The sequence below is a fragment of the Lepisosteus platostomus genome, unplaced genomic scaffold, assembly GCF_059453375.1.
Source record: "Lepisosteus platostomus isolate fLepPlt1 unplaced genomic scaffold, fLepPlt1.hap1 Scaffold_72_H1, whole genome shotgun sequence".
Lineage (NCBI taxonomy): Eukaryota > Metazoa > Chordata > Actinopteri > Semionotiformes > Lepisosteidae > Lepisosteus > Lepisosteus platostomus.
The window spans coordinates 158,092-183,036 of record NW_028291684.1 but is presented as its reverse complement, the minus strand read 5'-3'; the positions used below and the strand labels follow the sequence as shown (position 1 = coordinate 183,036).

Here is a 24,945-nt window from a genome sequence, read left to right as displayed (position 1 = left end):
CCGGAAAATATGCTGGGTTCGATATTTTCTCAACGTATGCGTTTATTAATGTTGTCGATATTATGGTTGAAATTTAACATTGATAATACATCGCGGCTATGTGCCCCCTGCTATGAGCTGATGTGCAATTTTAACGCATGCAGTTAGTAAGGATCGGTCACTGTTGTATGGTATTATATATAATGACATTATGGAATAGGATGGGGACAGGCCTGGCATCACGGGGGGAGGGGGGAATGTCGCCCCTTCAGTTTTGGGCAAAAAGTTTTACTTAACTTAATTTGCGCCCTAAAAAAATAGTTGTACTTTGTCAATGGTCAGACAACACTAAATGACACGAACAGTCACTCAGTCTGTTTGATGGGCAGGAGGGCTATCCGTCCAGGAACTGCACATATTATTGAGTGTCAACATTACGATCCTGTTTGCTCAGGTGGACCGATTCCTTGCAGTAGTTTATCATTATACTTAAAATCGTTATATAACTAGGACTAGTTATAGCAGTCTGTGCTTTCTGTTGGTTTTACAACATTTTTTTCTTAACGATTCAGAACGTCCATGTAGCTGCAAAAATGAACGCTTATGGTACTTTTCGCTCCAGGCAATACAAACCGTGAGAGTGACGAAAAATGTGAAACTGAACTTCATCGCAAATACCAGATTGCTAGTCGTTATCTTCTATCATGAAGCACTAATCAATGGCATAGCTGCGAGATTTCATTTGGGTAGCTGCACCGTACAGCTCCGTTTCAACCGAAATATCACTCCCCCCTCAGAATTTCAGACGCCCCCCTACAGATTTTTCCTCGGGCACCGCACACTGATGGGGGACGGGGTGTCCAGGAAATGGTATCAACTTTTGTCAAGAAAATAAAAATAGAAACTCTATAGGCACTCAAACATTTTACTGTTTTTTTTCAGGCAGGTGGCAAGACCCCCTCAGCAAAACCCTTGTATGCCAAGCTGTGGGCATTGATTCGTCGAATATACGTATATTTACGGCGAAATTACGGCTATACGTATATATACGTCGCCTCGACGTATAATCAACGTCGAATTGCAACCGTAAAATCGACGACATGAATAAACGCATATATAACGTCGAAAACACATCTAACACAGTGCCTGAGGCTTTTTACTGTATGTATCGTGTGCCTCAACTCGAAGTATACGGCACTCTGCACAGTGTACGAAGTAAATTATTTTCGCAGTAATTAATTTATTATATTTACTATATTTATTATACACATGTAAATTAATTGCTGCGAAAATAATTTACTTCGTACACTGTGCAGAGTGCCGTATACTCCTAGTTGCGGCACACACGATACATACAGTAAAAAGCCTCAGGCACTGTGTTAGATGTGTTTTCGACGTTATATATGCGTTTGTTAATGTCGTCAATTTTACGGTTGCAATTCGACGTTGATTATACGTCGAGGCGACGTATATATACGTATAGCCGTAATTTCGCCGTAAATATACGTATATTCGACGAATCAATGCCCACTGGGAACAAGCTCGCTTCTTTCTACCATGATGTCACCATGACCAAATCTGTCTTTAAACACCTTGCTCAGTCTCTAACGAGACTGTCAAAAATAGCTTTCGCTGATTGTATTGCAAACCGGCGGAAGCGGGGTATTGGGAAAAGTTTTCAACTAGCAATAATCCCGCCTCGGCTAAACCTCACAGGCTACGATACTGCCACTGCGCAAAGCTGACGGTTGCCAGGCAACCGCGGGGATCCTATGGAAATCGTTATCAATCGTCTCATGGCATGTCGTTGCTGTAACGCTTCATATTTGTCGTCTTCTTCTAGCTTGAGGTTTTGAAGAATTTCATGACAGACAAGGGCTCCGTTGGGAACAAAGAAACCCGTTGATTCTTTTCAGCAGCAGAAATACAACCCTTTAAATACAAGATGACAGAACAATGACGAAGGGCATGCCGGGAGGAACTCATGCACTACAGAGGAAAGGGGGTGGGCACGTACAGTTCACATGCAAGCCACAAGTACTCTTCTCGGATGTTGCACAAACAAATCCTAACGTCTTGAAAGCATTGCGGCATGTTTGTGTCCCACTTCCCGTGGCTGCAGGATGACTGACACGAACGGACAAACACAATCTGTGGCGTTTAGCGTGACATAGTCTTGCAGGCATCGTGCTGTCTCACTGCAATACTATACCGCTGGAGGAAACAGTCCATCTGGCCATGAAACTCATTTGAACGTCTAGCTACAGCAACTAACAATATCATGATTTATTCAGGATGTGTGGAATCAGCACGTCCCGGAGACAGCTTCCGAAATCTTGAGCATTCTCTGGTGGTAGGGGCGTTCAAGATGGCGCTCAGGTGGGAGGTAAAGTTTAGTGGTTGAGGATTTTTTTTGAGTTTTTCATGACCTGAATGTTAATTTTTGCTTTTTTTGACTACAGAAAAATAAGGACTTAACACTACTTGTTTAAACTTCAGTTATAATTGAAAGAAAAAAAAACTATTTTTTTTAGGTTTAAGAATTTCGATATGAGTAACACTGGGAAAAGAAAAGAGAGTGCTGGGTCTTCGAAGGAGAACTCTAAGATACCTCACTCGTATATGTATAGCACTACAAGAAAATTGATGGCAACTAAAGGGAAAAGTGAAGCAGCTGGAGGGGACGTGGAAAGAGTGCTGGAGATGCGCTCGTACGCGAGCGCTCGCAGCCCAAGTGAGACTCAGCTGCCAGAGGAAGAGCCGGAGTCCCTGCCCAGCACACCTGTGAAAACCCCGGCAGCCAAGAGAGGAAGGGGCGACCTGACGCTGGAGGAGCTCCAGACCAACATCTTCAACATGATGGCACAGAGCATGGGTGAGCTGAAGGAAATGACTTGATCTAATACAGTCGCAATCGAAAGTCTTAAAAAGTCCATGGACTGTGTGTTTAAAGAGGTTGAAGACTTAAAGAGTGAAGTAAAAGTTCTTAAACAAGTAAATACCAAACAAGAAAAGCATATTAAAGAACTTGAATTGAAAGTGAACGATGTAGATAGATACCGTCGATGATGGAATTTAAAATTATTTGGAGTTAAAGAGGAACGTGATAAGTACCTTGTTGCAACAGTGAAGGGTATCTGTAAAAGGACCCTGCCGGACCAGGAGGACGTAATATCGGCCATTGACTTTGTTCACAAGCTCGGGAGAGCGAACATGTCTGGGCAAGTGCTCCCCAGATCGATTATAATACAGTTCACCAAGAGGACGGCGAGGGACATGCTGTGGCGAGCGGCGAGGGGGAATGAGTATTTGAATGGGAACAAACTGAGGTTTGCAGAGGACCTGTCTGCTGCGGACAGGAGTACCAGGAACCAGCTGTGGCCCCAGGTTGAAGCTGCCAGAAGAGAGGGGAGGAGAGCCTACTTTGTGGGAGCGAGGGCCTTTGTGGACGGGAAGGAGATTTGCTCCCAGTGACTGCTCAGTTAATGATTATGTTTGGTTTTATTTGTTATACCAGTATATACTAGTGTTTCTTTAGTGTTAGTTTGGAATGGTGTAGTTAAGTGTTAAGGACTGTTATAGTTCTGGTTCTTTGAAAAACTCAATAGTTTAGACAGTCTTAGAGTTAGTTATTTGCTTTTGTGTATGTCTTTTTCATGAATGCCAGAGGTACTCGAAATGTTGTTAAAAGAAAAACTGTGTGCTGAGTTTTATTTTTTACAGGAAACGCATGCATGTTGAAACTAAAGTTTATAAATAATTGAGAAATATTAAAGCAAGGAAAATATGATACGTGTAAAATATACAATTTGATCACATAATTACTTAATTACCTCTGGTAGTTAAATGCTTTTTTCTGCTGCGTTTTTTTTCTCTTGTACATGACTCTGATCCTCTTGTTGTATTTGTATTTGTAAATTCTATGTTTAATAAAAATTTTTTTTAAAAAAGCATTCTCTGGTGGTGTCCTGCAGACTTCCTGTGGGCATGTGTTGGTGGTATAGTGGTGAGCATAGCTGCCTTCCAAGCAGTTGACCCGGGTTCGATTCCCGGCTAACGCAGTGGTTAATGTTTTCAAATGCTATCATGAGCCTTGGATTGTGACTAGCAAAGCGAAGCCTTTTGAAAGAGCTAAAGCACTGAAAAACGGAATTGAGGGAGAATCTTACAGGGGATTCTGAGTGGTGTCTGCATACACGCAGTCCGATATGGGTGCTGAAAGCTTGAGCTACTCTCAATGTCATGCTGGCTTTCCCCGGAGTAAATCTGTTACATTGAAAGAATGCTTCTCACAGGTTCAAAAAGGGACCCTTGTTAATTGGAGAAATCAATGATTTCAAATGAATTCTGTATGCGTTAAAAGACAGCTATACACAGAAAACATGCAGGACACTGCTCATGAGTGTGGAGTTCAGCCGAAACACAGTGTGTTTTTTCAAGCCATCTGACAAAGCCCGCCCACTGAAAACTGCAGCAGATCGTGTAAAGACGTTCAACTTTGTAACTACTGCACGCACAGGAAGCAGAATAAATTCCTCTTTTCAAACTGTCAAAGGTTTGCTTTACGAACGCCGCAGGACATCGCACAATCTCTTTTGAACAGGGACAAACGATTTCTTATGGGGCGCAGTAAGTACTGTTACTGTCACTGCTCGATACCGACGTTGGCCTACTATACCATGTTCAGCCACCGCTAGAAAATGTACGGCTCTAGCACCGGAGCAAGCAACAGGAGGGCCGACGTCAAACAGGCACATGTGTCGGACATGGAGAGCGACGAGAATGAGATTTGAACCCATGACTGCAGAGCACAATGTATTAGCAATCCATCACCTTAACCACTCAGCCACCTTGTCGACGAAACTGGGCTGTCCGGACATGGGTTGGCGCGCTCCAGATGATCTTTTTCTTTTTTTTCCCTCGTACTCGAGGGTCATTTTCCTGTTCCACATGTGATTTCAACATTTTCCTTGGGAGATGTCAAGCCAGCAAGCCACTGCTGTGGTTCAGTGGCCAGTGTGGAGTTCAGTGGCCCTGTTGTACACAGAAAGCACATTGAGCTCCTTGGACATGAAAAGTTCCAGATAAGAGCCATTTGTCATCCTTTCTCTTGGTGTCGATGTTGCTATTGTATGTAAAGGTGGCAACTTGCTCAGCAAGCAGGCGGAGCACACACCGAATGCAGATGTGTCTGAGTGGTGTGTCCAAGTGGCTGCAAAAGGACAGCACTCCTGGGGCGCCGTGGCTTAGTTGGTTAAAGCGCCTGCCTAGTAAACAGAAGATCCTGGGTTCGAATCCCAGCGGTGCCTTCTTTGTTGTGTCTTCTCGAACAGAACTGGTCCTTACAGACAACCGCCTACGGCTAGACTTAATTAAATGCAAGTATTCATTTCCTGTCTTTAACGCGACTTGTTTTTCTTAAAATGGATGCAACTTGCAAAACATGAAATACAAGCCTTGCTAATCAGCGCTAGCGGCTGGCAAAAAAAAAAGAAGTCAGCAATGTTTTTTTCTTTAACCTTAACCCTGCTAATGGAGAAGAGTTAAACGACCAAGTCTATGCAGCTTAAACGATGCGCAAGTCGGGTTCTTAGCTGAAAGGGTGGTAAATCACACTCACCCCAGTCCTTAATCTTTTAAAGAGGATACAAAATTGAACCTAGTCGCCACATCACATACATCCTGTTCAATGATAAAAAGGTAACATCTATCCTCGCTCCAGAGTAAATCTCACGTTGAGGGCATCTTTTTTTTCACTTTACCGTGAGTCGGGCTCGGCTGCACAGAGGAGAGAGCAGACCAATGAGGTCACAGGGACAGGGGAGTCACACGCTGGCGGTTTGAATACGCGGAAGATCACTGAGGGATCCACAGTATGTGGACCCTCCGTTCGCCATCAGTCCGCACTCCGGACTCTGAATCCTGCCATCCGAGTTAAGATCTCAGCGGAACCTGAGGCGCAGTTCCTTCTTAAAACGTAATCTGGTGAGCATTTCTAGAATCGCACTTGTATAGATGCAGTCTTTAATGTGTTGCTAGGTTAAAATTGACGACTTCTTGTATTTCAGTAGGCAACTGCCCTCTTGATTTTGGATTTAATCTCTTTATTACAGGGGCGCTTTTATGAAGACAGAGTCATGTTCAGGTACTTTGTTTGATGGAGGAAGCTTATTTCGGACTCTGTGATCTGCTCACCTGGAAAGGTCTGCTGTACTACTACAAGAGAGAAGTAGAGTCTGGAAGAAGGGACAATTTTATGATGCTTTGGAAGATAATGTTTTTTTTTTCTTATACTGAAAATGAAAAGTAGTTGTTTCTATATGGACTCAGTCTTTGGAATTTGTATATTTATATATTTCAGTGAACCCTCAGCCATTCCTTCTGTATTGTAATTCAATTTCTCTTTTAAAATTCCTTCCCCACTTCTAGGACCTGCAGTTGCTGAACTCCACAATGGCTTCTATTGGAAAGTCTGTGACTGAGACCAAGTAAGTGTTCACTTTTTTATGAAACCATTATTTATTTTGGAGCAATGAGCAATTCTTATATAAATGCAATAAAATCATTATGCTCAAACTATGAGAGAGAATTTTAAGGATAATTTAAGAAATCAGTCTTAGCTTGTTTCTATACACAGATGGTATTATTTATTTTCAAAGGAAACCCGCGAGGATTCCCCTGGTGTGCAAGATGTGCCTGAATACTTTTGATCAGCTTCCTGCTCACTTCAAGAGAGCGTGTATGAAGCATGCCACGGCAGAAGAGATCGGGATGGCCTCTCAACAGACGAGGGAGGACATGATGAATCACCTGAAGAACGGGGTCATTGTGGATTACCACAGAATAGAGATCAAAGGACACTTTGTGGGCTTGAAATACAAAGAAAATCTTGTTCTATGGTACAAGATAAATACAAAACTTAAGCTTTTATTTTAATTAGATTTATTTATAAAGCATAAGCAATCATTTATTACATTAATATATGTGAAAATAACATTTTAGTATCATACATTTAGTATATTTAGTTCCTAATGCTGAAAGAAATGATCATAGAACATGACATCTAACCTTACCTGCGGTGTTTTTAATCCCTATTGCTCAATGCACGGTGAAAGCATTGCATACATATGTCTGACAATGAGGAATGGGCCCCTGAGACAGTCATTTGCCTGTTTCACAAATGATCGTATTTTACTAGAGATTCTGTTTGGGATTCAGATGTGCATTCTGACAGCAATCCCTTTCAATAAATGATACGTTCTGGATGAGGTCAAAGGTGTTGGAACACTGTATTTAGGATGTGTTTGCAGTGATTGTGTGTCTTCTGCTTCAACGCAGTGATATATAGACGTGCTCCTGTAATTTATTGGTACAAGCCCAGGGCAGTGAGCAGTCTGAGGATTTATTTCCAGACGGCATAGAGCAGTGAAGCAGTGAAGTAGTGCAACACACTGGATCATTATATTGTTAGAATCTATTCTACTTAAATTATTACATTATACACAATTTGAGTTCATTTTAAAAAGTAAAAGGTAATGAAAGGAATGCATTTTCGTAAGAAAGATAATACCGATATGCATGTGATAATCTTCCTTATATCATGTAGTGCGTCATTTGGACACTTTGTGGGATTGAAATACAAAGAAAACCATGTTATATGGTACAAGATAAATACAAAACTTAAGCTTTTATTTTAATTAGATTTGTTTATAAAGCATAAGCAATCATTTATTACATCGCTTCTTGAATTAAATCTTTTGACAAGAGGTAAGACTTCTATTTTACATTTAAACCCATGTTTAGCTGTATTTTTTAGATTTAACTGAACCAATTTCTGTGTGTGATAATGTCCTTGAATTCTGACAACATCACACTAAATTACATGATATAAAACAGCTAATGTTTCTAGAGATAAAGTTTCTGGGATGCTTCTAATTACTTTTTATTACCAGGGACAGTTTAATTCACCTTGTACAGTACTGAAAGACCAAGATGCTTTTTTCTAAAGTTATTTAACATTTTATAGAACTTTGTCTACTATGGCAACATGATGAGCTTGGTGAAACTTGGAAAAATACTGCTTGGACACTTATCTTAAGATAAAGATAGGATAAAGGTTTATCTTTTGCACCTACCTGACCCCCAGGGAAGGCCAATGCTTTCTAAGTTGATGGTTCCCTACAGTAGACTGTACCTTATCTTCAAAGGTAATGTATATTGACCCAAATCAGTTTTGGACTCCAATCTACTGACGAAATGGAGCCTATCCTTTTTTCAGGATTTTAGCATCATACGTTTGGTATATTTAGTCCCTAATGATGAAAGAAATGATCATAGAACATTTGGACACTTTGTGGGCTTGAAATACAAAGAAAATCATGTTCTATGGTACAAGATAAATACAAAACTTAAGCTTTTATTTTAATTAGATTTATTTATAAAGCATAAGCAATCATTTATTACATTAATATATGTGTGTAGCGGCGAGGCTTATTAATAAGGCAGAATTAAGTGTTCTGAGCCTTTCCAAATGAGGCCCCATTTCTCTGTTCATCTCTGTGGTGCAGCCACAGAGAGACTATTCATGCAGGGTGATTTAAGGTCCTAGGACAGCTCCCAAAGGGGGATGCACTTAGCTAAGCCTTTCTATCATGATCAATGGTCATCCATTGGCGCCTATCTGTCTAGGGAGTGCCAGTTGGACATCTGGACTGCATTACTAAGTGTCAGGACTAAGTGACTCATATCTCACCTTGATCAATCAATCAGGGACTGGTAGGGCCGAGTAACCCACGTGGGACTCTGATGCCCATGGAACTTTCAGCCAATCAATGAGCTGAAGTTCCTCCAGGTAAAAACAGGCAACACAGAGAGCCTGTGAGATTCAGTAAGATTCAGAAGGGAGGATTCAGAGGATTCTGTGGACAATTCTAAAGGGAATTCAAAGGAGAATTCCAGGGCAGGACGGCCCAGGAGCAGAAGGCTCCCAAGGGCAGGACATTCTCGCAGCGCGCCTCCTGACCATCCTGAGACTCAGCCCGGACAACCACGGAACGGCCAGTGTGTACGAGTGCCAGAACTTTCCTTTGTTCTAAGAGTCTAGAGCGGAGGTTGCCAGAGAATAACCAGAGGATCCACCCGAGGTTAGCACCAGCAGCAGGCCTTGTGAACAGGTCGGAACTGTGGACAGCTGAATCACTATTCAGAACTAGCTCTTCATCAGAAACGAACCGGTCCTCTTCCTGACTTGCTGGGACCCACAGTCATCTTTTCTCCTGTGCACAAACTTTGCTAGTTAAAGCCAACAGTGAGCATCAGCAGTGCAGCGTCGCAAGCCGCACAGCACAGCCTGGCACGGAGCCAGAGAGCGCGGATTGGACAGCAACAGCCTGCAACTGTTTCTTTGTGCCCGCAGGAAGATCTGAATCCCCAAAGATTGGATGAGTATTCAACTTCAATGCATTACAGCTCGAGAATTCAATTGTTATCCCAACCAGTTGATATCAATTTAATTCCTAAGAGTTATGTACTTGTTTGAGTATCTAATGTAGAAGTTATAACCAAATTCATTAACGAAACGGTCTTAATGAATGATATACTGAACGTATGTCCTCTTGATATGTGTAACACTTCGTAACTGACTGAATATATATCTTTTGTATTCTGATAACCCTCTTGATAAGATCTGTTAGGTTTACATGCATATTTTACGTATTAATAAATGTATCCTCGTGTATTAGTACCTGTGTGTGCGCGTTGTTTGAGTTATGTCACATGGTTGGATTCTAAAGCTATCAAAAGAATCAACTTTGTGATTTACTGCTACAATTAATAATTGTCTCAGTAAATGCCCAAACCCTACAGAACTGGTGCCTTCAGAGACCCCCTACATTTAATTTTGCTATGGCAACATTACATATTTGGCGTCCCTGAGCCGGTTTTCTTACATGTGAAAATAACATTTTAGCATCATATTATTACATACAGGTCTCTAGCTTCAACACAGTGATATATATATATACTCAGTGATTTATTGGTACATGCCCAGGTCAATAATCAGAATGAGGATTTATTTCCAGACGGGCTACAGGTAGTGTTGTGAAATACTTCAACACACTGGATCGCAGATTTAGACCCCCTGCACTCTTACTCCTTAAAAACCAAAGAAATGAAGATATGTAGCAATTACATTGCAACAGGGCTGACAGTGACTTAATGCTTATACTAGTGGACTTCTGGTACCTTTAGGGTACGGTGTTCCCTGAAGGGCTCTCAAACCCCGCATTTCAGATGCCTAGCTGTTTCGCTGATGTGTTGCACCTCAGAATCACTTTTAAACCTTACCTCTGGTATCTTTAATCCCTATTGCTCAACGCATGGTGAAAGTATTGCATAAATGTGTCTGAAAATGAGCAATGGGCACCTGAGAGACTCATTTGCCTGTTTCACAAATGATCATATTTGACTAGAGATTCTGTTTGGGATTCAGTTGTGCATTCTGACAGCAATCGCTTTCAAAAAACGATACATTCTGGATGAGGTCAAGGTGCAGGAACACTGTATTTAGGATGTGCTTGCACTTATTCTGTGTCTCTAGCTTCAACACAGCGATATATGTATATGCTCACTGATTTTTTGGTACATGCCCAGGGCAATAATCATTATGAGGATTTATTTCCATATGTGCTAGAGGTAGTGTTGTGAAATTCTTCAACACACTGGATCGCAGGTTTAAACCCCCTGCACTCTTACTCCTTAAATACCAACAAATGCAGATATGTAGCAATCATATTGCAGCGGACACTCATTTGCCTGTTTCACAAATGATCATATTTTACTAGAGATTCTGTTTGGGATACGGATGTGCATTCTGACAACAATCTCTTTCAAAAAATGATTTTACCTTATCGCAGCTTTGCCCTTCTTGCCTCTTTGGAAAATATCTCCATCTTGTGGTCGTTGTTGGTAATGTCTAGACAATATCTCCATCTTGTGGTCGTTGTTGGTAATGTCTAGACAACATCTCCATCTTGTGGTCGTTGTTGGTAATGTCTTCTTATGCCCTTTTTTATTTTAATTCTCTATTAGTTGATTCTAGTATCTCTACAATGGAGCTGAAAATTTTCCAGAAAGTGGTTGCAAGCCCGATATCATGCGAAGAAACTTCAGGATTCGGGGATCAGTCAATGGATTTTCTTCAAAGTTGGATTTTTGCACTCTGTGGACCAAGAGATGTTGTTCTATAATGTTTTTTTTTTTCAAATTTAAAAATATCATTTTTTCATGGAGCTTTGAATGGGATGGATTCACCCTCCTTTAGCCAGGACAGAGCTCCAGGAGCCTGGGTAGGATTCTAGCTTTCTCCCCTTGCAGGCACCTGGCACAGAAGACAATATTTTTTTCCTTAAAATCTTTTTTTTTTTGTGTTCCTTGTTGTTCCAAACTTAATTTTAATCACTTTTAATTAGAGATTTTATTAAAAATAGTGCAATAAATGACTAATTTCACAAAAATTAATGTAATATAAAACGGATGTTTTCAACTTTATTGTAGTGTTTTAGAAACTAATATGTCTTCAAAAATGGTTGTTTTTCACTCCTATGAATGAAAACTGTTGTTATATGATGTTTTTTTTCAAATTTTGAAAAAGCAAAGGATTCTAGCTTTCTCCCCTTGCAGGCATCGGACACAGAGAACCTCATGGTTTTCCTAAAAATCATTTTTTATGTTCCCTGGTGTTCCAAACTTAGTTTTAATCAATTTTAATTTGTTATGTTACAAACAGGGTAATAAAGTCTTAATTGGACTATAACTAATGTCATATTGTCTGCTACAAAACTGATATTTTCAGCTCTATTGTAGAGATTCTAGAATCAACTAATAAAGAATTGAAATAAAAAAGGGCATAAGAAGACATTACCAAAAACGACCACATGATGGAGATATTGTCTAGACATTACCAACAACGACCACAAGATGGAGATATTGTCTAAACATTACCAACAACGACCACAAGATGGAGATATTTTCCAAAGAGGCAAGAGGGGCAAAGCTGCGATAAGGTAAAATCATTTTTTGAAAGAGATTGTTGTCAGAATGCACATCCGTATCCCAAACAGAATCTCTAGTAAAATATGATCATTTGTGAAACAGGCAAATGAGTGTCCGCTACAATATGATTGCTACATATCTGCATTTGTTGGTATTTAAGGAGTAAGAGTGCAGGTTTAAACCTGCGATCCAGTGTGTTGAAGAATTTCACAACACTACCTCTAGCACATATGGAAATAAATCCTCATAATGATTATTGCCCTGGGCATGTACCAAAAAATCAGTGAGCATATATATATATATCACTGGGTTGAAGCTAGAGACACAGAATAACTGCAAACACATCCTAAATACAGTGTTCCAGCACCTTTGACCTCATCCAGAACGTATCATTTCTTGAAAGGGATTGCTGTCCGAATGCACATCTGAATCCCAAACAGAATCTCTAGTAAAATACGATCATTTGTGAAACAGGCAAATGACTGTCTCAGGGGCCCATTTCTCATTGTCAGACACATGTATGCAATGCTTTCACTGTGCATTGAGCAATAGGGATCAAAAACAGAGTGGAAACCAACAAGGATGGGATTTGAACCCATGCGTGCAAAGCACAATGGACTAGCAATCCATCGCCTTAACCACTCGGCCACCTCGTCAACAAAACTGGGCTGTCCCAACTGGGTTGGCGCGCTCCAGATGATCTTTTTCTTTTTTTTCCCTCGTACTCGAGGGTCATTTTCCTGTTCCACATGCGATTTCAACATTTTCCTTGGGAGATGTCAAGCCAGCAAGCCACTGCTGTGGTTCAGTGGCCAGCGTGGAGTTCAGTGGCCCTGTTGTACACAGAAAGCACATTGAGCTCCTTGGACATGAAAAGTTCCAGATAAAAGCCATTTGTCATCCTTTCTCTTGGTGTCGATGTTGCTATTGTATGTAAAGGTGGCAACTTGCTCAGCGAGCAGGCGGAGCACACACCGAATGCAGATGTGTCTGAGTGGTGTGTCCAAGTGGCTGCAAAAGGACAGCACTCCCGGGGTGCTGTGGCTTAGTTGGTTAAAGCGCCTGCCTAGAAAACAGGAGACCCTGGGTCTGAATCCCAGTGGATAACCGCCTACGGCTAGACTTAATTAAATGCAAGTATTCATTTCCTGTCTTTAACACGACTTGTTTTTCTTAAAATGGATGCAACTTGCAAAACATGAAATACAAACCTTGCTAATCAGCGCTAGCAGCTGGCAAAAAAAAAGAAGTCAGCAATGTCTTTTTTCTTTAACCTTAACCCTGCTAATGGAGAAGAGTTAAACGACCGAGTCTATGCAGCTTAAACGGTGCGCACGTCGGGTTCTTAGCTGAAAGGGTGGTAAATCACGCTCACCCCAGTCCTTAATCTTTTAAAGAGGATACAAAATTGAACCTAGTCGCCACATCACATACATCCTGTTCAATGATAAAAAGGTAACATCTATCCTCGCTCCAGAGTAAATCTCACGTTGAGGGCATATTTTTTTTTCACTTTACCGTGAATCGGGCTCGGCTGCACAGAGGAGAGAGCAGAGCAATGAGGTCACGGGGACAGGGGAGTCACACGCTGGCGGTTTGAATACGCGGAAGATCACTGAGGGATCCACAGTATATGGACCCTCCGTGCGCAATCAGTCCGCACTCCGGACTCTGAATCCTGCCATCCGAGTTAAGATCTCGGCAGAACCTGAAGCGCAGTTCCTTCTTAAAACGTAATCTGGTGAGCATTTCTAGAATCGTACTTGTATGATGCAGCCTTTAATGTGTTGCTAGGTTAAAATTGATGACTTCTTGTATTTCAGTAGGCAACTGCCCTCTTGATTTCAGATTGAATTTCTTTATTACAGGGGCGCTTTTATGATGACAGAGTCATGTTCAGGTACTTTGCTTGATGGAGGAAGCTCATTTCGGACTCTGTGATCTGCTCACCTGGAAAGGTCTGCTGTACTACTACAAGAGAGAAGTAGAGTCTGGAAGAAGGGACAATTTTATGATGCTTTGGAAGGTAGTTTTTTTTTTATTGAAATCGAAATGAATCAGAATATCAGAGCAAAAGACAAACTCTTGGTTTGGTTTAAAGAGATATGGTTTTAAAACAGACAAAATGTAGAAAACAGGTGTTTCTCACTTTTGGAAAAGAATGGACCGGGGGTATTTTACTAGTTGCAGTGCTGAGCTCACCGGGTTGCAGTCCTGCAGTGTCGCACCAGGGTCAGTGGTGCAATGGATAACACGTACCCGAACTTTTCAATTATTCCGATCAGTAAGTCAACACGTAGTCCACATGAAAGGTAGAAATATTCTCTTGTCTGTCTCTTGTTTGTATAGAACTGAATGTCCCTGACAATGTACTGTTAGTTTTAATTGAAGAACGGCATTTGTGTTCAAATATACCAGACAAGCTTACGTAACTGCTCATGCGACACTCAGTTGTAATTAGTCAAGAAATAAAGTCGAACAACAGCTGCGGGTTTGATTCTGAACGTATGAGATTGCAGCGCCTTTTACTTCCATTGACAAATGATAGAGATTCGAAGAGAGATCCTTCAGACCAACAAGCAAACCCACGGCTATTTCGGTTTTCTATCTAGGCAACGTTGGTGTCTGCAATAGCATACATGAAAGCGTGATGCAATTTCTGTGGCTACATTTGTTGCACATCATGCACAGTAAGAGTGTTTCTAACACCAAATAAAAAGTCAACAATTAGCGATCACGCCTTCTCCTCAGTTAACCCACTGAAACCCTTGCTGTTAACAGTTCTTTAATGCGTGCTTTACGAGCACCTACATATCGTGTCGGTTCTTTCAGCTTTATTCATTAGGTTTTCAAAGGCATAAGTAGAGCACCAGAGGTGCGAACGCAGAATGTGTGGTAATCTGAAGAACTGCTTTCCATGGCAGCGGGTCCAAGCGATTTAGCATTTTTATAGTACCGGGAAAGGAGAAGCGGCACTTTGCCTTTGCCGCGCAGGCACAAGGCGACGTGCGGCAGACGCCGGAGTCGGCAAGTTCCGAACCTGCGCGGGGAAGCCCCAACGCATTTCGAGTCCATCGCCTTAACCACTCGGCCATGACAAAAGCGAGCTCGCTGCCGCCGCATTCCTCCTATAATCTAACACGGAGTGTCGAAGCAGTAATTTACGTCATCCTACCACTGCAACACGGGGAATAGAGAGAAATGAGCACACGCTACGAATCGTCTCAATCACTCCCTAGAGTCGTAAGGCGCATTGAAGGGTGCACCCCCATCATTAATCGTTGCGCCTCTGTGAAAGGAAAGCTCTTGGGCAGTCTTTGAAACAGCTCGGATGAAACACTTGATTGCTTCCATGTGCATCTGGAGCCCACCCAGTGGGCAAAAGACGTATAATATACGTCTATTAAACGCATACCTTATACGTCTAAATGTGGTCTACAATTCGTCTAGAATGAAATTCTAATATACGTCTAAAGTTATACGTCAATTATACGTCTATGTTTAGACGTTCATTATACATAAATGGTTGGAGTTCTATTATACGGATAAATTTAGAGGACTATTATACATATATGGTTGGAGTTCCGGATAACTTTAGAGGTCTATTATACGGATAACTTTAGAGGACTATTATACGTATATGGTTAGAGGTCTATTATACGTATAACTTTAGAGGTCTATTATACGTATATGGTTAGAGGTCTATTATACGTATAACTTTAGAGGTCTATTATACGTATATGGGTAGAGGTCTATTATACATCAAAGATAGATTTTATAGGTGTAGAAACAAGTAAACCAAGCCAATGATTAGATTTAGAAATGTATTCTGAAAATACACATTCACACCTGAAACATATGTATTTCAAATTATACATTGTATACAATCAATCAACAATCAACATATGGGCGAGTATACGGCACTCTGCACAGTGTACGAAGTAAATTATTTTCGCAGTAATTAATTTACACGTGTATAATAAATATAGTAAATATAATTAATTACTGCGAAAATAATTTACTTCGTACACTGTGCAGAGTGCTGTATACTCCTAGTGTTAGATGTGTTTTCGACGTTATATATGCGTTTATTAATGTTTATTTCACAGTGTCGTGCACCTTTTCATTGCTCTCGCTTTCAGAGCCTCCGCACGGCACACGACTCGACATCAGGAAGCACATTGAAGTGAAAGCAGGGAGCGCTGCGACATGCACTGTGCAGATCCCGCCACACTAAGAGGTATATAAGCGTCAAAGGCAAGTCATTCCGAGTTGGTCGTTTGTGTTTTCCGTTCAGACGCGAAATGCTGAAATGATCTCTCGGCTCCTCGGTTGTCATTTCTGCTCCGTAAAGGAATCACAGCACGCGTCGCCTTCCAGCACGCTGGGTCGGGACACGATGCCGGGGGTCGGAGCGTGTGCTGTCTTCATTGTTAGTATAGTGGCAAGTATCCCCGCATGTCACGCGGGAGACCGGGTTCGATTCCCCGACGGGGAGTAGCTTTTCTTTTACCTCCTTAGAGAAAGGACTGCCTTTCACTTCTCTGTTTTCTAACACAGCGTCGTGCACCTTTTCATTGCTCTCGCTTTCAGAGCCTCCGCACGGCACACGACTCGACATCAGGAAGCACATTGAAGTGAAAGCAGGGAGCGCTGCGACATGCACTGTGCAGATCCCGCCACACTAAGAGGTGAGTGGGTCTGTTCGATGCACAAAGAACGCTTTGATAAGCGTCAAAGGCAAATCATTCCGAGTTGGTCGTTTGTGTTTTCCATTCAGACGCGAAATGCTGAAATGATCTCTCGGCTCCTCGGTTGTCATTTCTGCTCCGTAAAGGAATCACAGCACGAGTCGGCTTCCAGCACGGTGGGTCGGGACACGATGCCGGGGGTCGGAGAGAGTGATGTCTTCCTCGTTAGTATAGGACCTGTCACCTGTCCCCACCTGTCACGCGGGAGACCGGGGTACATCAGGACGCGCATTGAAGTGAAAGCAGGATGCGCTGCGACATGCACTGTGCAGATCCCGCCACACTAAGAGGTGAGTGGGTCTGTTCGATAACAGCACTAGGCGAATCCCCAATCCCCTTTTGTGCGTGGCGACAGAAGAAGTCTGGTCTGTTTCCGCTCGGTTTCGATCCGGTTATCTTTCGCGTGTGAGGCGAACGTGATAACCACTACACTACGGAAACTGTGGTCAGATGTGCCCAGCGGCCCAGTTCTGAGCTTCGCCAATGCGATTCAGCTGCTTCCAGTGCCTTTATTGGGGTGCGCTGATGGACCGTGCTCTCTCTCCAGAGACCAGCACGCCTGTCATGGACGGAGCAGGAAAGACGGCGCCACATTCTACAGCCCTCTCCACGCAATCGACGAAATCGGGCTACTGAACTGGAGAAAATCGCCTCTCCAGAAAGTGCAAATATCATCTTGGAGAGTATAAATCCTATTGCCGAAGGTCAGCCCTGTCTACCAGAGTGACCCTCCCACCTCCTGCAGCGATGGTCAGCTCGTCTCACACGCGAGAAGTTTCGGCTGGAAACAAGCGCCCCCTCTTCTCGCACGTTTTGCACGTTGAGTAGTTTTAATGCGGCTCCTTCGTACACAGTGCTGATCTTTTGGAAAGCAGGAGGCAAAATTGACACGTTCCCATACCGGGAGTCGAACCCGGGCCGCCTGGGTGAAAACCAGGAATCCTAACCGCTAGACCATATGGGAGTGCACAACCCTGCTGTTCCGGGCATCATGCAAGCAAACTACATAAATATGAGAAAACACGCAAGAGAGTTGTCACTCAGAGTGTCGAAGGGTCGATGTATACTGGGGCTCAGTTGAAATGCAACGTCAGGACTTTCCCGAATTATGTCACACGAAGAGAGCACAGCCTTTTCCGCCCTGCCACGTGTGTATCGGTAACTCGCCGTGATCGTATAGTGGTCAGTACTTTGCGTTGTGGCCGCAACAACCCCGGTTCGAATCCGGGTCACGGCAGAATAGGGGCGTCTGCTTTTACTACTTGCACGAATGAAGGCAAAAAAAAGCCAATTGATGTGAACAAACGGCGCTTTACAGAGGAGTACTGCCTGACTGGATCGTTGATGAACGACAGAGACCACTCCGACCTCTTCTCGGGTTTCTTCAATGACTTACTAAGGATCTTCTTCACATTCGCCCATGCAGGGGAAGCCAGTTACACCAAAGCAAACGCAGGAAAGTGCAATTCAAGCAGAGACCAGGAGGGACTTGTTTACACCGAGAGTGGTCGGAGAATGGAACAATGCGCCCAGCCCTGTTGCTGGAGCCGATTCTTGATGAGATCTTGGGCTCACTAAGAAGCCCCCGCTGGATGCTAATCTTTCTGTTGTTCTTGCAGGTCCTGCGCTGCTTTTGAGCCGACAGAGCTCGTCCTGATCTGTCGGCACAGCCCAATTGCAAATGATCGGCTCCGCATACAGAAGGAACGTGCGTTTGGTACAAGAGTGCATGAAGGCACCGGAAATACATTGGGAACAAATGACCGGTCGCTCAATACCTCTGTGAAGTACAGGAGCGTGCAAAACGAGGCTGTTTCCGCCCGGTCTCGAACCGGGGACCTTTCGCGTGTTAGGCGAACGTGATAGCCGCTACACCACAGAAACCTGCAGGGACTGCTGCTGGTGTCTCGCTTGCGTTTCGGGCTGAGAAAGGGACGCGTCACTTTAGGCAGGGGGCGCTGGAGAGAGGAACAAATGGCGCGATGAAACAAAACACCGAAACCCGGGATCTTTAGATCTTCAGTCTAACGCTCTCCCAGCTGAGCTATTTCGGCGGTGCACAGAGCCCACAGCCACCTGCTCCAGCCTTCCTGTGTTGCGGCATGAGCGCACCAAGAGTAGCGGGAGAGTGTTGCAGGAACGTCACTCAGAAGGAAAGCCACCCAGGTGCGCCCTCTGAGCTCTGTCCAGCGCATCTTCCTCGCATGGACTCCTGCCTGCGACGGGCAGGAAACAATTAGCAAGAACAGAACAACACCCCATGGGTGTCTCATGACCACACCTTAGGTTGTGACACGTGCAGGTGTGAGGGGTTGCCGGGCTACTTTGGAGCAGAACTTGGGCGGAGGGAGGGCGGGAAAGCAGACAAAGAGGTGACACCTCAAGGTCTGCACGATCACAGCTCTCCGCCGCCCCAGGCTTCCGCTCGATAAGCTGCTGGACACACCCGCCCCTCCTCACACAGACCGTGGAAAAGCCCCCGAGTCGGAGGGCTCTCTCTTCCTCCCAGGAGCTCTTGGACACGACGCACAGACAGGGTGCGGGGAGCCGCCGCCTGCAAACACGGCTCCAGGCAGGACTCCACTCCGTAGGAGCCGCAGAGCAGAGGAGATGGGGGCAGCTTAGCTCCTGTGCAGAGACCTGAGCTGCTGTTGCTGCAGACGCTGTCTTTTCTGCACTCGGGGTAAGAGTGAATGTTGAGTTGCCCTTAGAAATGAAGCAGAGTACTTCAACGGCACGGGTGTGTGTGTGTGTGCGTGCGCCCTGGTGATTCTGGGAGACAGATCGAACCTGGGCTAAAAGAGAGGAGGCTTAGCCCTCTTCCATTTGCTACTTCAAAGTTGTACAACCCATTTGTATCTGCTAGGCGGCGCAGTTGTCGTGCACAAAGAACGCTTTGAAAAGCGTCCAAAGCAAGTCATTCCGAGTTGGTCGTTTGTGTTTTCCGTTCAGACGCGAAATGCTGAAATGATCTCTCGGCTCCTCGGTTGTCATTTCTGCTCCGTAAAGGAATCACAGCACGCGTCGCCTTCCAGCACGCTGGGTCGGGACACGATGCCGGGGGTCGGAGCGTGTGATGTCTTCCTCGTTAGTATAGTGGCAAGTATCCCCGCCTGTCACGCGGGAGACCGGGGTTTGATTCCCCGACGGGGAGTAGCTTTTCTTTTACCTCCTTAGAGAAAGGACTGCCTTTCACTTCTCTGTTTTCTAACACAGCGTCGTGCACCTTTTCATTGCTCTCGCTTTCAGAGCCTCCGCACGGCACACGACTCGACATCAGGAAGCACATTGAAGTGAAAGCAGGGAGCGCTGCGACATGCACTGTGCAGATCCCGCCACACTAAGAGGTGAGTGGGTCTGTTCGATGCACAAAGAACGCTTTGATAAGCGTCAAAGGCAAATCATTCCGAGTTGGTCGTTTGTGTTTTCCGTTCAGACGCGAAATGCTGAAATGATCTCTCGGCTCCTCGGTTGTCATTTCTGCTCCGTAAAGGAATCACAGCACGAGTCGGCTTCCAGCACGGTGGGTCGGGACACGATGCCGGGGGTCGGAGAGAGTGATGTCTTCCTCGTTAGTATAGGACCTGTCACCTGTCCCCACCTGTCACGCGGGAGACCGGGGTACATCAGGACGCGCATTGAAGTGAAAGCAGGATGCGCTGCGACATGCACTGTGCAGATCCCGCCACACTAAGAGGTGAGTGGCTCTGTTCGATCACAGCACTAGGCGAATCCCCAATCCCCTTTTGTGCGTGGCGACGGAAGAAGTCTGGTCTGTTTCCGCCCGGTTTCGATCCGGGGATCTTTCGCGTGTGAGGCGAACGTGATAACCACTACACTACGGAAACTGTGGTCAGATGTGCCCAGCGGCCCAGTGCTGAGCTTCGCCAATGCGATTCAGCTGCTTCCAGTGCCTTTATTGGGGTGCGCTGATGGACCGTGCTCTCTCTCCAGAGACCAGCACGCCTGTCATGGACGGAGCAGGAAAGACGGCGCCACATTCTACAGCCCTCTCCACGCAATCGACGAAATCGGGCTACTGAAGTGGAGAAAATCGCCTCTCCAGAAAGTGCAAATATCATCTTGGAGAGTATAAATCCTATTGCCGAAGGTCAGCCCTGTCTACCAGAGTGACCCTCCCACCTCCTGCAGCGATGGTCAGCTCGTCTCACACGCGAGAAGTTTCGGCTGGAAACAAGCGCCCCCTCTTCTCGCACGTTTTGCACGTTGAGTAGTTTTAATGCGGCTCCTTCGTACACAGTGCTGATCTTTTGGAAAGCAGGAGGCAAAATTGACACGTTCCCATACCGGGAGTCGAACCCGGGCCGCCTGGGTGAAAACCAGGAATCCTAACCGCTAGACCATATGGGAGTGCACAGCCCTGCTGTTCCGGGCATCATGCAAGCAAACTACATAAATATGAGAAAACACGCAAGAGAGTTGTCACTCAGAGTGTCGAAGGGTCGATGTATACTGGGGCTCAGTTGAAATGCAACGTCAGGACTTTCCCGAATTATGTCACACGAAGAGAGCACAGCCTTTTCCGCCCTGCCACGTGTGTATCGGTAACTCGCCGTGATCGTATAGTGGTCAGTACTTTGCGTTGTGGCCGCAACAACCCCGGTTCGAATCCGGGTCACGGCAGAATAGGGGCGTCTGCTTTTACTACTTGCACGAATGAAGGCAAAAAAAAGCCAATTGATGTGAACGAACGGCGCTTTACAGAGGAGTACTGCCTGACTGGATCGTTGATGAACGACAGAGACCACTCCGACCTCTTCTCGGGTTTCTTCAATGACTTACTAAGGATCTTCTTCACATTCGCCCATGCAGGGGAAGCCAGTTACACCAAAGCAAACGTAGGAAAGTGCAATTCAAGCAGAGACCAGGAGGGACTTGTTTACACCGAGAGTGGTCGGAGAATGGAACAATGCGCCCAGCCCTGTTGCTGGAGCCGATTCTTGATGAGATCTTGGGCTCACTAAGAAGCCCCCGCTGGATGCTAATCTTTCTGTTGTTCTTGCAGGTCCTGCGCTGCTATTGAGCCGACAGAGCTCGTCCTGATCTGTCGGCACAGCCCAATTGCAAATGATCGGCTCCGCATACAGAAGGAACGTGCGTTTGGTACAAGAGTGCATGAAGGCACCGGAAATACATTGGGAACAAATGACCGGTCGCTCAATACCTCTGTGAAGTACAGGAGCGTGCAAAACGAGGCTGTTTCCACCCGGTCTCGAACCGGGGACTTTTCGCGTGTTAGGCGAACGTGATAGCCGCTACACCACGGAAACCTGCAGGGACTGTTGCTGCTTGCGTTTCGGGCTGAGAAAGGGACGCGTCACTTTAGGCAGGGGGCGCTGGAGAGAGGAACAAAGGGCGCGATGAAACAAAACACCGAAACCCGGGATCTTTAGATCTTCAGTCTAACGCTCTCCCAGCTGAGCTATTTCGGCGGTGCACAGAGCCCACAGCCACCTGCTTCAGCCTTCCTGTGTTGCGGCATGAGCGCACCAAGAGTAGCGGGAGAGTGTTGCAGGAACGTCACTCAGAAGGAAAGCCACCCAGGTGCGCCCTCTGAGCTCTGTCCAGCGCATCTTCCTCGCATGGACTCCTGCCTGCGACGGGCAGGAAACAATTAGCAAGAACAGAACAACACCCCATGGGTGTCTCATGACCACACCTTAGGTTGTGACACGTGCAGGTGTGAGGGGTTGCCGGGCTACTTTGGAGCAGAGCTTGGGCGGAGGGAGGGCGGGAAAGCAGACAAAGAGGTGACACCTCAAGGTCTGCACGATCACAGCTCTCCGCCGCCCCAGGCTTCCGCTCGATAAGCTGCTGGACACACCCGCCCCTCCTCACACAGACCGTGGAAAAGCACCCGAGTCGGAGGGCTCTCTCTTCCTCCCAGGAGCTCTTGGACACGACGCACAGACAGGGTGCGGGGAGCCGCCGCCTGCAAACACGGCTCCAGGCAGGACTCCACTCCGTAGGAGCCGCAGAGCAGAGGAGATGGGGGCAGCTTAGCTCCTGTGCAGAGACCTGAGCTGCTGTTGCTGCAGACGCTGTCTTTTCTGCACTCGGGGTAGGAGTGAATGTTGAGTTGCCCTCAGAAATGAAGCAGAGTACTTCAACGGCACGGGTGTGTGTGTGTGCGTGCGCCCTGGTGATTCTGGGAGACAGATCGAACCTGGGCTAAAAGAGAGGAGGCTTAGCCCTCTTCCATTTGCTACTTCAAAGTTGTACAACCCATTTGTATCTGCTAGGCGGCGCAGTTTATCGTGCACAAAGAACGCTTTGAAAAGCGTCCAAAGCAAGTCATTCCGAGTTGGTCGTTTGTGTTTTCCGTTCAGACGCGAAATGCTGAAATGATCTCTCGGCTCCTCGGTTGTCATTTCTGCTCCGTAAAGGAATCACAGCACGAGTCGGCTTCCAGCACGGTGGGTCGGGACACGATGCCGGGGGTCGGAGAGAGCGATGTCTTCCTCGTTAGTATAGGACCTGTCACCTGTCCCCACCTGTCACGCGGGAGACCGGGGTACATCAGGACGCGCATTGAAGTGAAAGCAGGATGCGCTGCGACATGCACTGTGCAGATCCCGCCACACTAAGAGGTGAGTGGCTCTGTTCGATCACAGCACTAGGCGAATCCCCAATCCCCTTTTGTGCGTGGCGACGGAAGAAGTCTGGTCTGTTTCCGCCCGGTTTCGATCCGGGGATCTTTCGCGTGTGAGGCGAACGTGATAACCACTACACTACGGAAACTGTGGTCAGATGTGCCCAGCGGCCCAGTGCTGAGCTTCGCCAATGCGATTCAGCTGCTTCCAGTGCCTTTATTGGGGTGCGCTGATGGACCGTGCTCTCTCTCCAGAGACCAGCACGCCTGTCATGGACGGAGCAGGAAAGACGGCGCCACATTCTACAGCCCTCTCCACGCAATCGACGAAATCGGGCTACTGAAGTGGAGAAAATCGCCTCTCCAGAAAGTGCAAATATCATCTTGGAGAGTATAAATCCTATTGCCGAAGGTCAGCCCTGTCTACCAGAGTGACCCTCCCACCTCCTGCAGCGATGGTCAGCTCGTCTCACACGCGAGAAGTTTCGGCTGGAAACAAGCGCCCCCTCTTCTCGCACGTTTTGCACGTTGAGTAGTTTTAATGTGGCTCCTTCGTACACAGTGCTGATCTTTTGGAAAGCAGGAGGCAAAATTGACACGTTCCCATACCGGGAGTCGAACCCGGGCCGCCTGGGTGAAAACCAGGAATCCTAACCGCTAGACCATATGGGAGTGCACAACCCTGCTGTTCCGGGCATCATGCAAGCAAACTACATAAATATGAGAAAACACGCAAGAGAGTTGTCACTCAGAGTGTCGAAGGGTCGATGTATACTGGGGCTCAGTTGAAATGCAACGTCAGGACTTTCCCGAATTATGTCACACGAAGAGAGCACAGCCTTTTCCGCCCTGCCACGCGTGTATCGGTAACTCGCCGTGATCGTATAGTGGTCAGTACTTTGCGTTGTGGCCGCAACAACCCTGGTTCAAATCCGGGTCACGGCAGAATAGGGGCGTCTGCTTTTACTACTTGCATGAATGAAGGCAAAAAAAAGCCAATCGATGTGAACGAACGGCGCTTTACAGAGGAGTACTGCCTGACTGGATCGTTGATGAACGACAGAGGCCACTCCGACCTCTTCTCGGGTTTCTTCAATGACTTACTAAGGATCTTCTTCACATTCGCCCATGCATGGGAAGCCAGTTACACCAAAGCAAACGCAGGAAAGTGCATTTCATGCAGAGACCAGGAGGGACTTGTTTACACCAAGAGTGGTCGGAGTATGGAACAATGCGCCAAGCCCTGTTTCTGGAGTCGATTCTTGATTAGATCTTGGGCTCACTGTTGTTCTCGCAGGTGTTGCGCTGCATTTGAGCCGACAGAGCTCGTCTTGGTCTGTCGGGATAGCCCAATTGCAAATGATCGGCTCCAGGTACAGAAAAAACGTGCGTTTGGTACAAGAGTGCATGAAGGCACCGGAAATACATTGGGAACAAATGACTGGTGCTTCAAGACCTCTGTGAAGTGCAGGAGCGTGCAAGAAGAGGCTGTTTGCACCCAGTCTCGAACCGGGGACCTTTCGCGTGTTAGGCGAATGTGATAGCCGCTAC

The 24,945-nt window shown here is 45.7% G+C and overlaps 10 non-coding genes across 10 annotated transcripts; 5 read left to right on the top strand and 5 right to left on the bottom strand.

Moving 5' to 3' along the window:
- Nucleotides 1–1,580: 1,580 nt before the first annotated feature.
- Nucleotides 1,581–1,722, bottom strand: LOC148631936 (U4 spliceosomal RNA). The gene has a single exon (XR_015934541.1). It is a non-coding gene; the product is annotated as a U4 spliceosomal RNA (small nuclear RNA).
- A 2,246-nt stretch (nt 1,723–3,968) lies between these two features.
- Nucleotides 3,969–4,040, top strand: trnag-ucc (transfer RNA glycine (anticodon UCC)). The gene has a single exon. It is a non-coding gene; the product is annotated as a tRNA-Gly (tRNA).
- A 1,174-nt stretch (nt 4,041–5,214) lies between these two features.
- Nucleotides 5,215–5,288, top strand: trnat-agu (transfer RNA threonine (anticodon AGU)). The gene has a single exon. It is a non-coding gene; the product is annotated as a tRNA-Thr (tRNA).
- Nucleotides 5,289–17,673: 12,385 nt separating this feature from the next.
- On the bottom strand, nt 17,674–17,745 carry trnae-uuc (transfer RNA glutamic acid (anticodon UUC)). Its single transcript has one exon. It is a non-coding gene; the product is annotated as a tRNA-Glu (tRNA).
- Nucleotides 17,746–17,946: 201 nt separating this feature from the next.
- trnah-gug (transfer RNA histidin (anticodon GUG)) lies at nt 17,947–18,018 on the top strand. Its single transcript has one exon. It is a non-coding gene; the product is annotated as a tRNA-His (tRNA).
- A 574-nt stretch (nt 18,019–18,592) lies between these two features.
- Nucleotides 18,593–18,665, bottom strand: trnav-aac (transfer RNA valine (anticodon AAC)). The gene has a single exon. It is a non-coding gene; the product is annotated as a tRNA-Val (tRNA).
- A 2,415-nt stretch (nt 18,666–21,080) lies between these two features.
- Nucleotides 21,081–21,152, bottom strand: trnae-uuc (transfer RNA glutamic acid (anticodon UUC)). Its single transcript has one exon. It is a non-coding gene; the product is annotated as a tRNA-Glu (tRNA).
- A 201-nt stretch (nt 21,153–21,353) lies between these two features.
- trnah-gug (transfer RNA histidin (anticodon GUG)) lies at nt 21,354–21,425 on the top strand. The gene has a single exon. It is a non-coding gene; the product is annotated as a tRNA-His (tRNA).
- A 2,569-nt stretch (nt 21,426–23,994) lies between these two features.
- trnae-uuc (transfer RNA glutamic acid (anticodon UUC)) lies at nt 23,995–24,066 on the bottom strand. Its single transcript has one exon. It is a non-coding gene; the product is annotated as a tRNA-Glu (tRNA).
- A 201-nt stretch (nt 24,067–24,267) lies between these two features.
- Nucleotides 24,268–24,339, top strand: trnah-gug (transfer RNA histidin (anticodon GUG)). Its single transcript has one exon. It is a non-coding gene; the product is annotated as a tRNA-His (tRNA).
- Nucleotides 24,340–24,945: the final 606 nt, after the last annotated feature.